The sequence below is a fragment of the Geotrypetes seraphini genome, chromosome 2 (assembly GCF_902459505.1).
Source record: "Geotrypetes seraphini chromosome 2, aGeoSer1.1, whole genome shotgun sequence".
Taxonomy (NCBI): Eukaryota; Metazoa; Chordata; class Amphibia; order Gymnophiona; family Dermophiidae; genus Geotrypetes; species Geotrypetes seraphini.
The window spans coordinates 314,382,469-314,394,998 of NC_047085.1; the positions used below are offsets into that span (position 1 = coordinate 314,382,469).

At 43.1% G+C, this 12,530-nt stretch overlaps 1 protein-coding gene across 5 annotated transcripts in view; it reads right to left on the bottom strand.

The window, feature by feature from the left end:
* Positions 1-12,302, bottom strand: part of COL6A6 (collagen type VI alpha 6 chain) — a 274,284-nt gene extending 261,982 nt beyond the window's left edge. For 4 of the 5 annotated variants that reach the window (XM_033930035.1, XM_033930033.1, XM_033930034.1 and 1 more), the window contains exons 1-2: positions 11,997-12,302; positions 11,837-11,881 (exon numbers count right to left, since the gene is read on the bottom strand). The gene's annotated coding sequence lies outside the window, so the exon portion shown is untranslated. Of the gene's footprint in view, positions 1-11,836; positions 11,885-11,996 lie in introns of those variants that run through there. The other variant, XM_033930032.1, reaches the window with a different exon arrangement.
* Positions 12,303-12,530: the final 228 nt, after the last annotated feature.

The following is a 12,530-nucleotide window of genomic DNA, read 5'->3' on the forward strand; positions in this document are numbered from 1 at the left end:
CAGTGGTTCCCAATCCTGTCCTGGAGGACCACCAGGCCAATCGGATTTTCAGGATAACCCTAATGAATATGCATGGAGCAGATTTGCATGCCTCTCACTTCCATTATATGCAAATCTCTCTCATGCATATTCATTAGGGTTATCCTGAAAACCCGATTGGCCTGGTGGTCCTCCAGGACAGGGTTGGGAACCACTGCTCTAGGGTATACATATTCAGGGCTTCCAGTCTCTCCTCATACATCTTCTGGCGCAAGCCTCCTATCATTTTCGTCGCCCTCCTCTGGCCCGCCTCAAGTCTTCTTACGTCTTTCGCCAGATACGGTCTCCAAAACTGAACACAATACTCCAAGTGGGGCCTCACCAATGACCTGTACAGGGGCATCAACACCTTCTTCCTTCTACTGACCAAGCCTCTCTTTATACAGCCCAGCATCCTTCTGGTAGCAGCCACTGCCTTGTCACACTGTTTTTTCGCCTTTAGATCTTCGGACACTATCACCCCAAGGTCCCTCTCCCCGTCCGTGCATATCAGCTTCTCTCCTCCCAGCATATACGGTTCCTTCCTGTTATTAATCCCCAAATGCATTACTCTGCATTTCTTTGCATTGAATTTTAGTTGCCAGGCATTAGAGTGCAGTTGTGATGGGCATGTATGCAAATATTTTATACGCACATGCATCAATTTATTATGGCATATTCTTGCACCAAGGTACTCCTGTTTTGGCAGAGCCAAAACCTGCTGGGGCATTGGGCAGAAATGTGGGAAGAGTCCCCAAAACCTACCAGCAAGCTGTGCCTTCTTCAGTTTCGAGCGAACACCTCTTCTCTCTCCCCCCTCAATCTACTGCTATGGCATGGAAGCCCGGGGCTTTCAAGTAGGCTATTTCATAGAGGTACATATGTGTATATGCTACCTTTATAATACAGCTGAAATGCATATTTCTAAGTGCTTTCCCTTCCTAGGTCCAGCGTAATGAGTTTACTGTAATGAAAACTGATTTTATAATATAAAGTCTATAAAAATTCTGAAAAATATGTCCATTTATGTTCGATTCGTTTTCAGGTCATTCTCAAACTTTTCTCCACTTTTCAATGTTCGTCTTAAAACATTTTTGACAATAAACATTTCTTTATTCGGTTTTTTTTATACCATTCTCCCAGGAGTTTACATTAATCTATTCCGGCACTGAAGCATTTTTTTCCCTGACTGCCCAGTGGACTCACAATCTATTTCATGTACCTGGAGCAGTGGGGAGACCAAGTGACTTTCCCAGGGTCATGAAGAGCAGTTTGGGCTTAAACCCACAACTGCAGGGTGTTGAGGCTATAGCTCTAACCACACGTAGTATGGTAAAAGATAGTTAACAAAGCCTGGTAAAATATAAGTGTTTGCGTTTTAGAACTTTGTAACTTGTAAATTGGCTTTATACATGTATATTTAGCAAGATGAAATACGGGAATTGAGTATCCCATTGTATAACTGAGAGCTGGATGCTGATAAGTTTTTGTAACTGACTGTTATTATATTTATATATGGACTGTTGGATTATTATGAATATATTTGTTGTGACAAGCTTTGTATAAAGTGAGATACAAATGAATAAACTATAAGCTATACACTATGTTCATTTGTAGGTAAATGTGAAAGAAATCAATTTTGCAAGCATTAAAGCCTCTGTGTACCAATTTTATTCAAGAATGGCATCGTCGTTGATGGAGGGGAGGGATATTTATATTCTGTATTGTTATCAATTGAATTTAAGTGCTTATTTTGTTATTAATGTCTGTATAATTTATGGCACTTTGTATTAGCTTTGAAAATTAATAAAGATTTAAAAAAAAAAAAAAAAGAATGGCGTCGTTGCCTATTACGAGTATAGGTTGGTAAATAGGAGCCTAAGCTTTTCAAGACACACTAATGAATCGAATGTGTGTTAATAAATGTACATCCTTAATAGACCTCTAGAACAGTGTTCTTCAACCACCGGTCCATGGACCTGTGCCGGTCCACAGAAATTTCCTGCCGATCCACAGGGCCAGCACGTGCATCAGGCCCAAAACAGTGTTCTTCAACAGCCGGTCCACGGCGTTTCTTCAAGCCAGCTCCCTCTTCCTAACTGATTCAGTGCACAAAGCCACGGGCAGTGGCTCCTACGCGCATCCTGCGCCTGAACCGGAAGCCTTCTCTCTGACGTTGCAACTTCAGAGGGAAGGATTCCAAATGAGGCACTGGACGTGCAAGGTGCAATTAGTACTATTATGGGGGCGGGGTCTGGGGTGGAGATTGGAGAGAGATGGGCGGGGTCTGGCCCACGACTTAGCCCAGTGTTCTTCAACCGCCGGTCCACGGACCGATGCCACAGAATGATTCTTTTATTTCTGCCGGTCCATAGGTGTACAAAGATTGAAAAACACTGCTCTAGAATAACTGCGAGTAGTTCACAGATTCTCTCATACAAATTTACACCCTTGCTTTAAATATACAATTGCACCGCACATGTAAACAAGTGTATTTTGTAAAATATGTGCATTTATTGCAACCCTGTCCCTATCTGTCCAAACTGAGCCCCTATGCATTAAACTGTGTTGGCCACATGTTAATGTATGCTGTATTGTACATTAAAGTGTGCAATATTTAACATAAGCAAAGCACAAAAACAAGGTCAAACAACCCCATGTCAAACAAGCCAGAACAAGAACCAGGCGGGGAATGGGACTGTACAACACATCAGCCTTGGAAACAGTAAGCTTTATTAATTGTAAACACAGATATAAACTAAATACATGTATAAATACACAAATTCAACGTCCTAAGCTTTTGTGACCTTCAAAAAGATATAAAAATGATGGGGTCGGTCTAGAGGAAGGCTACTAAAATGGTGTGTGGTCTTCGTGATATGGCGTATGGGGGACAGACATAAAGATCTCAATCTGTATACTTTGGAGGAAAGACAAGAGAGGGGAGATATGATAGAGACGTTTAAATACCTACGTAATATAAATGTGCATGAGTCGAGTCTCTGTCACTTGAAAGGAAACTCTGCAATGAGAGGGCATAGGATGAAGTTAAGAGATGATAGGCTCCGGAGTAATCTGAAGAAATACTAGTACTTTTTTACAGAAAGGGTGGTAGATGTATGGAACAGTCTCCCGATCTGCTGCTCTCAGCCCCGATCTCCTGCCTGCCACGATGATCTCCTGCTCTCAGCCCCGATCTGCTGCCTGATCCGATTTCCTGCTCTCAGCCCCAATCTGCTGCCTGCCCCGATCTCCTGCTTTCAGCCCTGATCTGCTGCTCTCAGCTCCGATCTCCTGCCTGCCACGATCTTCTGCTCTCACCCCGAATCTCTCCTGCTCTCACCCCCGATCTCCTGCTCTTGCCCCAAATCTCTCCTGCCACCCCGACTCTCCTGCCCTTCCCCGCAGCGCAAGCCCGAAGTTTTAATATGCAGGCTTAAAGAGGGTTAAAACCATGGGCTTGCAAAAAAAAAAAAAGTTTCCTGCTGAGAGCATGCATAGACCATGTACAGGCAAAGAAGATGGTCTGCACATGCTCAAGGATCGCTCTCTAGCGATCCGTGCGGTTGGTGGGGGGTGTGCCAACGATCATCTCATTTGCATGCAGGTCTTTAGTGAATTTGTTGGCATGCAAGCAAATGAACATGGATTGGACACGAAGGTTAGTGAATCTAGCCCTATGTAGTTACCTGGTAATACTTTTAAAATTAACATGAGGAAATATTTTTTTCAGTCAATGAAGAGTTAAGCTCTGGAACTTGTTGTCAGAGGATATAGTAACAGCAGTTAGCATAGCTGGGTTTAAAAAATGTTTGGACAAGTTCCTGAAAAAAAAAAGTCTATAGTCTGCTATTGAAATAGACATGGAGGAAGCCACTGCTTGTCCTCGGATTGGTAGCCCTGGGATTGGTAGCTACTATTTGGGATTCTGCCAGATACTTGTGCCCTAGAATGGCCACTGTTGGAAGCCAGAATACTGGGCTAGATAGACCTTCGGTCTGACCCAGTATGGTTATTATTATGTTCTTATTTTTAGTAACTATTGGGGGCTTGCGGTTACCACACAGAAAAATTCTTAAGAATATTCACAATTAGCATATTTCTTTCTTTCTTCAATTTTCTATACTGCTCTCTGAGGGGAGCTTAGAATGGTTTACATGAATTTATTCAGGTACTCATACATTATCCCTGTCTGTCCCGGTGGGCTCACAATCCATCTAATGCAGTGGTCTCAAACTCAAACCCTTTGCAGGGCCACATTTTGGATTTGTAGGTACTTGGAGGGCCGCAGAAAGAATAGTTAATTTCTTCTTATTAAAGAAATTTTGCATGAGGTAAAACTCTTTATAGTTTATAAATCTTTCCTTTTGGCTAAGTCTTAATAATAATATTGCAATTTATAGGTAAAGAGACATATGATCAAAATGGTTTTATTTTACTTTTGTGATTATGATAAATATACCGAGGGCCTCAAAATAGGACCTGGCAGGCCGCATGTGGCCCCCGGGCCGCGAGTTTGAGACCACTGATCTAATGTATCTGGGGCAATAGGGGAATTTAGTGACTTGGCCCAAGTCAAAAGGAGCAACGTGGCTTTGAGAGTGTTTAGAGATGGCTGTGCCGCCGTGGAGTTCTGCAGGGGACTCTGACCCAATGTGAGGCTGTCTGCTGTTTGCTAAAGTGTTACCTATATCTTCCTCTTGAAAAAGCTGGAAGGGAAACACGTATGATGTCAAAGAACTACCGGAGACTGCATACTGTGTTGAGGAAGTTTCGAGGTTTTTGAATTGTATTGACTTCCTGTATTTATGAATAAGATGCGTTGGATTGATGATTTTGGATCATGGCTGTTTTAAAATTGAGCTTTTTTGAATGAACTTTTTTCACTTGTGGGGTTTTTTTTTTCATTTGCGATTTTGTGAGAAAACACTGAGCACTTTGGAAGATGTAGCTGAGCCCAGGATGATCTGATGACTTCAGAAAACAAGAATTTTGGATAAGAACTTTTAAGAGCTTCATTGTGATGGACTGTTAGAACTCTTAGATGATTGCTTATTTCAACTTAGGAGCACTGCTGGAGAATTCTAGGCATCCTGTGTTTATGAGTTTGTATGGTATATTGACTGTGATGTTTTAATCAATATTTAAATTAAAGCATTGTTTGAAAAATATTAATTCTTTTTTTTTTTTTGTAGAAGGTGTCTACTCCAACAGGCCTACCAGAAAGTAGGTGTGGTTAGAAGCAGCTTGTGGACTGATCTTGGATGCGTTTTGACAGGCGTCGATACGCCCCTAACTTAGGCACACTCATTTAGGCCATGAAAACCCTGGCTTAAATAGAGTGCTCCCTCCCCCCCCCGAGGTTTCAATGTCTAAAACTGCTTTAGGCGCTGCTAGGCACAATTCTATAAATGGCACCTTACGTGTAATTGACACTTGCGCTTCTTGGCACCCGATGTTAGGCACCGTTTATAGAATCAGGACCTTACGGTTTGTCACCTAAGCACAATTCTGTAAATACAGGTCCGGTGCTAGTAGTGGCATAGTGAGGGTAGGAGGTTCCCAAGTGGGCTACGCCTTCCTCGCTGCCCCTCGCTTTTTCCAAGCCACCCCCCACTCCTTCCGCACCCCCACCATACTTACGCCCTCTCTTCCCACCCTGTACCTCTTTAAATCTTTACCAGGAGCAGCTTCTCTGGCCTGCTGCTCGTGCCGGTGTTGGCTTTCCCTCTGATGTTACTTCCTGGCCTCGTGACCTGGAAATGATTTCAGAGGGAACTGGGCCAGCATGAGCAGCAGTCCAGAGTAGTTGCTCGTGCTGGCAAAGATTTAAAGAGGTGAGGTGGGGGGGGCAGAGAAGGGACGGCACAAGTGTGGCATGGAGGGCGGAGGTGCCAGCGCCCTCACCAAGACAGCGCCCGGGGCAGTCTGCTCACCCCTTACTATGCCACTGGGTACTAGACATAATGGGGCCCAGGGCAGATGCTAGGAAGGGGCCCCCCAAAGCTTGCATGCAAGTTGTCCCTATTTTAACTTCAGGCAGGTTTGGGACTCCCAGTGACAAGGGACCCCAGGGCAACTGCCTTGTTTGCCCACCCCTAATGCTGGCCCTGTGTAAATAGGACGCTATCTTCCCTAGTGTGTATATGCAGAACATGAGCAAACATAGGTGGAGCTCCCACTTTTGTACATAACTTACAGAATACTGCTGTCTTAGTACTGCTCTTAGCCATTTGGCTGAGGAGAGGTTCCTCCAGACTGGGGAAGCTGAGCTGCAGTCCATGCGGAGTGTGCGCTTAAATCATAAAAAACTGGAAACTCACAAAAAAGTTAGAGGTAATTAGCCTTGGAACTAGTAGGGATGCTACCTATCCTAAAGGATACCCCTCCCAAACAGAAAGGACCTAACAGATTTTGAAGAAGAGAGGTGTCACTTGGATGACACGGCCAGGAGGCAGGACAGATAGGCAATACCAGGAGCTGGGATGACAGCATAGAGGCCACACCCACAGGACACAGCCCAAGAGGCATGGCTCCAGCAGCGGGCAACCCCAGAAAGCAGTTTGAGTGGAGCTGTGGGGTCCAGCAATAGAACACAGAAAAATGTGGAGACCCAATGATCCACAGTGAAAACAATCCACCGATGAAAACAAAAACAAAATTGTGGATACAGATGTTCTGGAGATAATTTATTATATACTGACATATAAAAACATGAAAATTCAATGAAAAAAGTACAATGATAAAAAAATACAGTGATAAAAATCCAACCGGACCCTACACGGTCCGTGTTTTGGTGAACACACCTTCCTCAGGGGTCCAATGGTTTGCAAACTCGCATATAAAGAATTGGACTGAAAACAGTCTATTGTCTTTAAACATGTGTAGCACTTCAGCTTGTCTGCGGTGTTCTTTGCTCACATGTTTAAAGACAATAGACTGTTTTCAGTCCAATTCTTTATATGTGAGGTTGCAAACCATTGGACCCCTGAGGAAGGCGTGTTCGCCGAAACACGGACCGTGTAGGGTCCGGTTGGATTTTTATCACTGTATTTTTTATCATTGTACTTTTTTCATTGAATTTTCATGTTTTTATAGTCCAGCAATAGAGGCAGCGGAATAACAGAGCTCAGAGAAGGGGCTGTGCAGAAGCCAGGTCTAGAGGTAGAGGTGGAGGGGGAATGCCCCTCTGGGTAAGTGGGAGGTGCAGCAGTAGAGAGGCAGTGAAGCCATAAACCAGGAAAAGTAGCACTTTGAAAGACAGTGCTTTGGGATCATGCAGCCTAGCAGCCGAGGCAGGCCAAGCCAGGCCACCCAGATCCTCCTGGGACTTCCAGCAGCCACAAGTGCACTTGCACCCCAACCCATGCAAAGTGGGGAGAGACAATGGGGAGGCCAACTAGTAATGGGATTAGGGGGTATGATATCACTGTTCCTTATTTAGTTGATAATGTGTTTTGGGACAGGTACCACAAATTATCTGATTAGATTATGACTAGCATTTTGAAGCAATATATTGTACTAAGTAAGTGATACTTTACATGGTTATGTTTCATAGAGTTTAATATTTCTACTGTTTAACTGAATAAACCTAGGGCTCCTTTTACTAAGGTGCGCTAGCATTTTTAGCGCCCGCTGCCTTGCCGCGCTAACCCCGCACTACGCACCAAGAACTAACGCCAGCTCAATGCTGGCGTTAGCGTCTAGCAATGCAGCGCGCACTAAAACCGCTAGCGCAGCTTAGTAAAAGGAGCCCCTAGTGTTGTACAAATTGAATAAACTTTCATTTTTTTTTTTTTTAGCCAGCTTTGTTCACAGTCCCATGTTTGGATTTCTTGGGAAAAGGGAGGGAAATCTCACTCGCAAATGCCCTTCTTCCTCAGGTAGAGGCAGCAGGCACCAAGCATTTAAAGACAAGAGATCCTGGGAGGATTGGCTCTGGAATATCCTATTGGATGCTTTTCCTTCTTAACTCAATATAGCCTTTTAAATATTTTTTCATTTTCACTATTTTTCACCCTTTGTTCTTTCCTATCTTTATGAGATCATTTTTCTTTTTTTATCCCTGATCCTAGCTGTGTAAACCTTTCCTTCATGTTCCTGTTCATTTTCCACGCAAAAAAAAACCCCAAAAAGGGAGACCCAATGATCCACAGTAAAAACAATCCAAAGATAAAAACAACAGACTGTGGATGTGGATGTCCTGAAAGATGATTTTTATTCGCTCTTCACAATAAAAATACTAATAAAAGTCTGAATTAATAATACATGTATGATTGTGCTGATGGACCCTACATGGTCCATGTTTCGGCGAGACTGCCTTCCTCAGGGGTCCGGATAATGTAGGGTACAAAGATAAAAATATGAGTAAAACAATGTACAGTGGTGCCTCGCATAAAGAACGCCTCGCACAGCGAACGCTGCACACAACGAACTTCATGTCATGATTCATACAACGAACTTCGTTTCACACAACGAAGTCGCCCGAGCTTCCACGATCGCTGCCGATGTATTGCATCCTTCCGCGCAGGCACTGCAGGCAGTTGTTAGTCACTGCGCTTAACGCGTTTCACATAACGAACTTTTCGCATAACAAACTTGCTCCTGGAACGAATTAAGTTCGTTGTGTGAGGCACCACTGTACGTGTCTTTGAGCATAAAACCTGAAAATGGCTTGAAACAAGCAGAGTGGCATGTGTTACTAATTCAGACTTTTATTTGTATTTTTATTGTGAAGAGCAAATAAAATCATCTTTCAGGACATCCACATCCACAGCCTGTTCATTTTACCACATTGGAAATTTATGTCTTATGTACTTGTTGTTTTGTGTTTTATATACTCGTACTGTTTTAACCTATATTTTATATACAGTACTCCTCCAAAATTCACAGGGGTTCTGTCCCAGGAACACCCACAAATTTTTAAAACACCGCAAATGCGGTTTAAGAGCTAATCGAAGGCAGGAGAGAGCAGCCGGGGTGCCGGCGGGTGCTGAAAATCACTCTCACTATTTTCCGACCGCCTCGTCCTGGTACTAAAGTCAGGCCACATCAATCAGGAGATGCTTTGACATGCCAGATAGCATGTCAAAGTAGCTCCTGATTGGTGTAGCCTAACTTTAGTACCAGGACGAGGCGGTCGGAAAATACCGTGAATTACTGAGTCCGTGATCTGTGAGCCGCGAAGTCGCGGGGGTTTACTGTATACTTATTCTTTGCCTATAAATTCATTGACAGGTGACTATATCAAAATTGGAAACTTTTATATTTATATGCATATACTCACTGGCAGTGGGGTTACCAGGATAAATTTAGAGATCCCTTCCTTAAGGAGAATGGGGTAAAAAAAAAAAAAAAAAAAAAGCAGAAGCTGATAATTCAGATTGTAATGTCTTCCCCATTTTTAAACTAAATATTCTGAATATCTGTTTGGAAAATATTGGATATTGTGTCATGACATCATCACAAAACTATTGCTCTGTCAGTGGGTCATGCTTCATCTTATTGGGCAAGGGCTTCCTTAGTTGATGCTGAAGTAACATTGTCTGGCATTTTCTGAATTATTAATGACTATGTCAGATCTCGGATTCTTCTTCGCGTTCTGAGCTGCCTTGTCTTTCTGGGGGTGATTCGTGAACAGGGAGCCTAGGAGGATAACCAGATGCTTATTTGAAGCTTATTCAAAGAAAGAAATGTGGGTGCCCATGTCCTTTTTTTTTCATTTTGTAAATCACATTGATGCTTACGATGAACGCTGTGGCCAATCAAACGAATAGAACTAAATTATCCCATTCCTGTACCCCATTTGAACTCCTGGTACCATCCTAAAAATTCATTTTTAAAGAATCCTAGTATCATTGAACAAATCTTCAAGATCCTGTAAATTTGTTTATGTTAACTTTAAAAATGCAATAAAATCTATTTAAAAAAAAAAAAAACATTAAAAAACCAATATCCTGAATTTAAGGCTCCTTTTACGAAGCCGCGGTAGCAGTTTATTGTGCGTAAAAGCACACGCTAAACTGCCGGCCGCGCTAGTCGCTACCGCCTCCTCTTGAGCAGGCGGTAGTTTTTCGGCTAGCGCGGGGGTTAGCGCGTGATGAAAAGTCCCGCCCGCTAAAGCCGCTAGCGCGGCTTCGTAGAAGGAGCCCTTAGTATTCAGTATCACTGTCCGAAATGCAACATGTTCTGTCAGGGATGGGAGAAGTTTCCTGAATCTCACTGCTGACGCTATGCTTTACAATGGAACCCAGGGGCTCCTTTCACTAAGTTGTGATAGGGTTCTTAGCGTGCTAAACCTGCGCTACGCGGCTAGAACTAACGCCAGCTCAACGCTGGCGTTAGCGTCTAGCGCCCGCGGCAATGTAGCGCGCGCAATGCGCGAGCCAAAACCACTGTCGTAGCTTAGTAAAAGGAGCCCCCCCAGTCTTTAAAATAAATATAAACTAATTTTCGTGTCTTTATCAGCAGGCTCCAGCACCAGATAACAGCACTTGGTCTGCATGTTATACTCTGTCCCCTTTTGCTGGCAGATATTCACTCCAATGAAGCTGGAAAACAGTGCCCGATGAACGCTGCAATGCCATGGCTTAATGTACCACCACATACTTTAAAATCTCTTCTTTAGGCTAGTCCAGTCCGTAAGCGCGCCCGTCCAAGCCGTCCCGTCTGTGTCTTCACTGTTCTTTCACCCTTTACTACCCCCGGTACAAAAATGTAGACAGTGAGCCCAATAGCGACAGGGAAAATGCCTGCATATAATGAATGTAAACTGTTTTGATTGTACTACTGAAAGGTGGTACCATCAAATTTATGACCCTCCGCCCTCCACTTCAGAGTCTCCCCAGACAGGATGATCAGATTTACCAACCGATAGCAATTTCGTGACTACTATAAAGCATATTACTTGCGCGCTCAATGGCAGAAAATTTTGTTTCCTCAAAATAAGTATTTTCTTCTGCTTGGAAAATTTCTCCCGGCTACATTTTTTGTTTGGGGTTTTTTTTTTTTTTTGAACGCAGCAAAACTCTGCTTTCCTACTCTTTTCTATACTTTTAGAGTTCAGTTTAGACAATGCTTTTTTTTTTTTTTTTTTTGGAACTTTATTTAGTTTTTAATGCCAACAAAAAGTGCAATACAATTCATATACAAATAATGATAATCAACCAAGCACTTATAATCAATCAGTATCTATACAAAAGATAAAAAAAATTCCCTCTCCCATCCATCATTACCATCAGGAATAATACCCAAACAAAAGATATATCCCCCCCCCCTGCTATTTTCTTTCCCTCTGCACTTACTGAAGCGCTATGTTACTTGTTGAGCGGTTACTATTATGCCAGGGGTAGAGAACTCCGGTCCTCGAGAGCCGTATTCCAGTCGGGTTTTCAGGATTTCCCCAATGAATAAGCAGTGCGTGCAAATAGATCTCCTGCATATTCATTGGGGAAATCCTGAAAACCCGACTGGAATACGGCTCTTGAGGACCGGAGTTCCCTACCCCTGAACTATGCCTATATAGCATGTTGGCTAGGGAAGGGGTAAAACGCGGACCAGGTCCGCGTTTTACCCCTTCCCCAGACAGCACAGGCTGCTTCTCTAGAAGCATTAACTGTCCTGTACAGAAAAAGGTGAAGAAGCCTGGTCAGCTGTGACCTCCAGTCTTCAGCATATGAGCCTTTCATTCTTATTTATTAATAATAATAATAATAATAACAGTTTATATAATAATAATAACAATAATAATAATAATAATAATAACAATAATAATAATAATAACAGTCCATCCGCCCAACCCCCCACCTCTGGAACTTACCGGGCGAAGATCTTCAGAAAGTCATTCTTCAGCAATCTGCAGCTACTGCAGGAGGAAAGGAACAGACAGAATAAAAATCATCTCTCAAAAGGGGCAAAGGTTTGAAAGCAGCATCGTAAATTCACATTCAAACAAAAGAAAAAAAAAAAAGCCAACATGCCTGTTCCTCGTCTCCGTTGCTCCCTCTTTGGTGCGATTTTTTTTTTTTTTTTAGGGGATGTGGGTCGTTTTTTTTTTTTTATTCTTTTCTCTGTTCTAATACAGGTTATGCTTGAAATCTTTGCAGTTCTTGGAGCGATGTCCCACTTGCACGCGGATCGCGGCTTTCGTTCGCGCAGATCTCCCCGCGTTCGCTGATCAGTTGTTTCCTGCTGCGCGCATACTTTGCGCGCTTAGCAGTGCAACGCCCGCCTGAGATTCTGCTGAGGATCTCAAGCACCGAAATGCTTCAGCCCACTGCAATCGGTAGTAGTGGGTGTGACTACACAGGGGCAGGGGCGAGGGGGACGTTTTCATTTCCAGCCCTTGAGATGTCATTTCCGAAAAGAGTGAGAACTGAACACAAACCTAAACGATTTTGCTCTTTCAACTACCTACCACTGAATTATGTACCATTGACTCTACCGATTCATGAAACCTCTTTAGCATCCTCTACGATGTAGGCTCAAAATTTCACTAAATTTCTCAAGTTAGG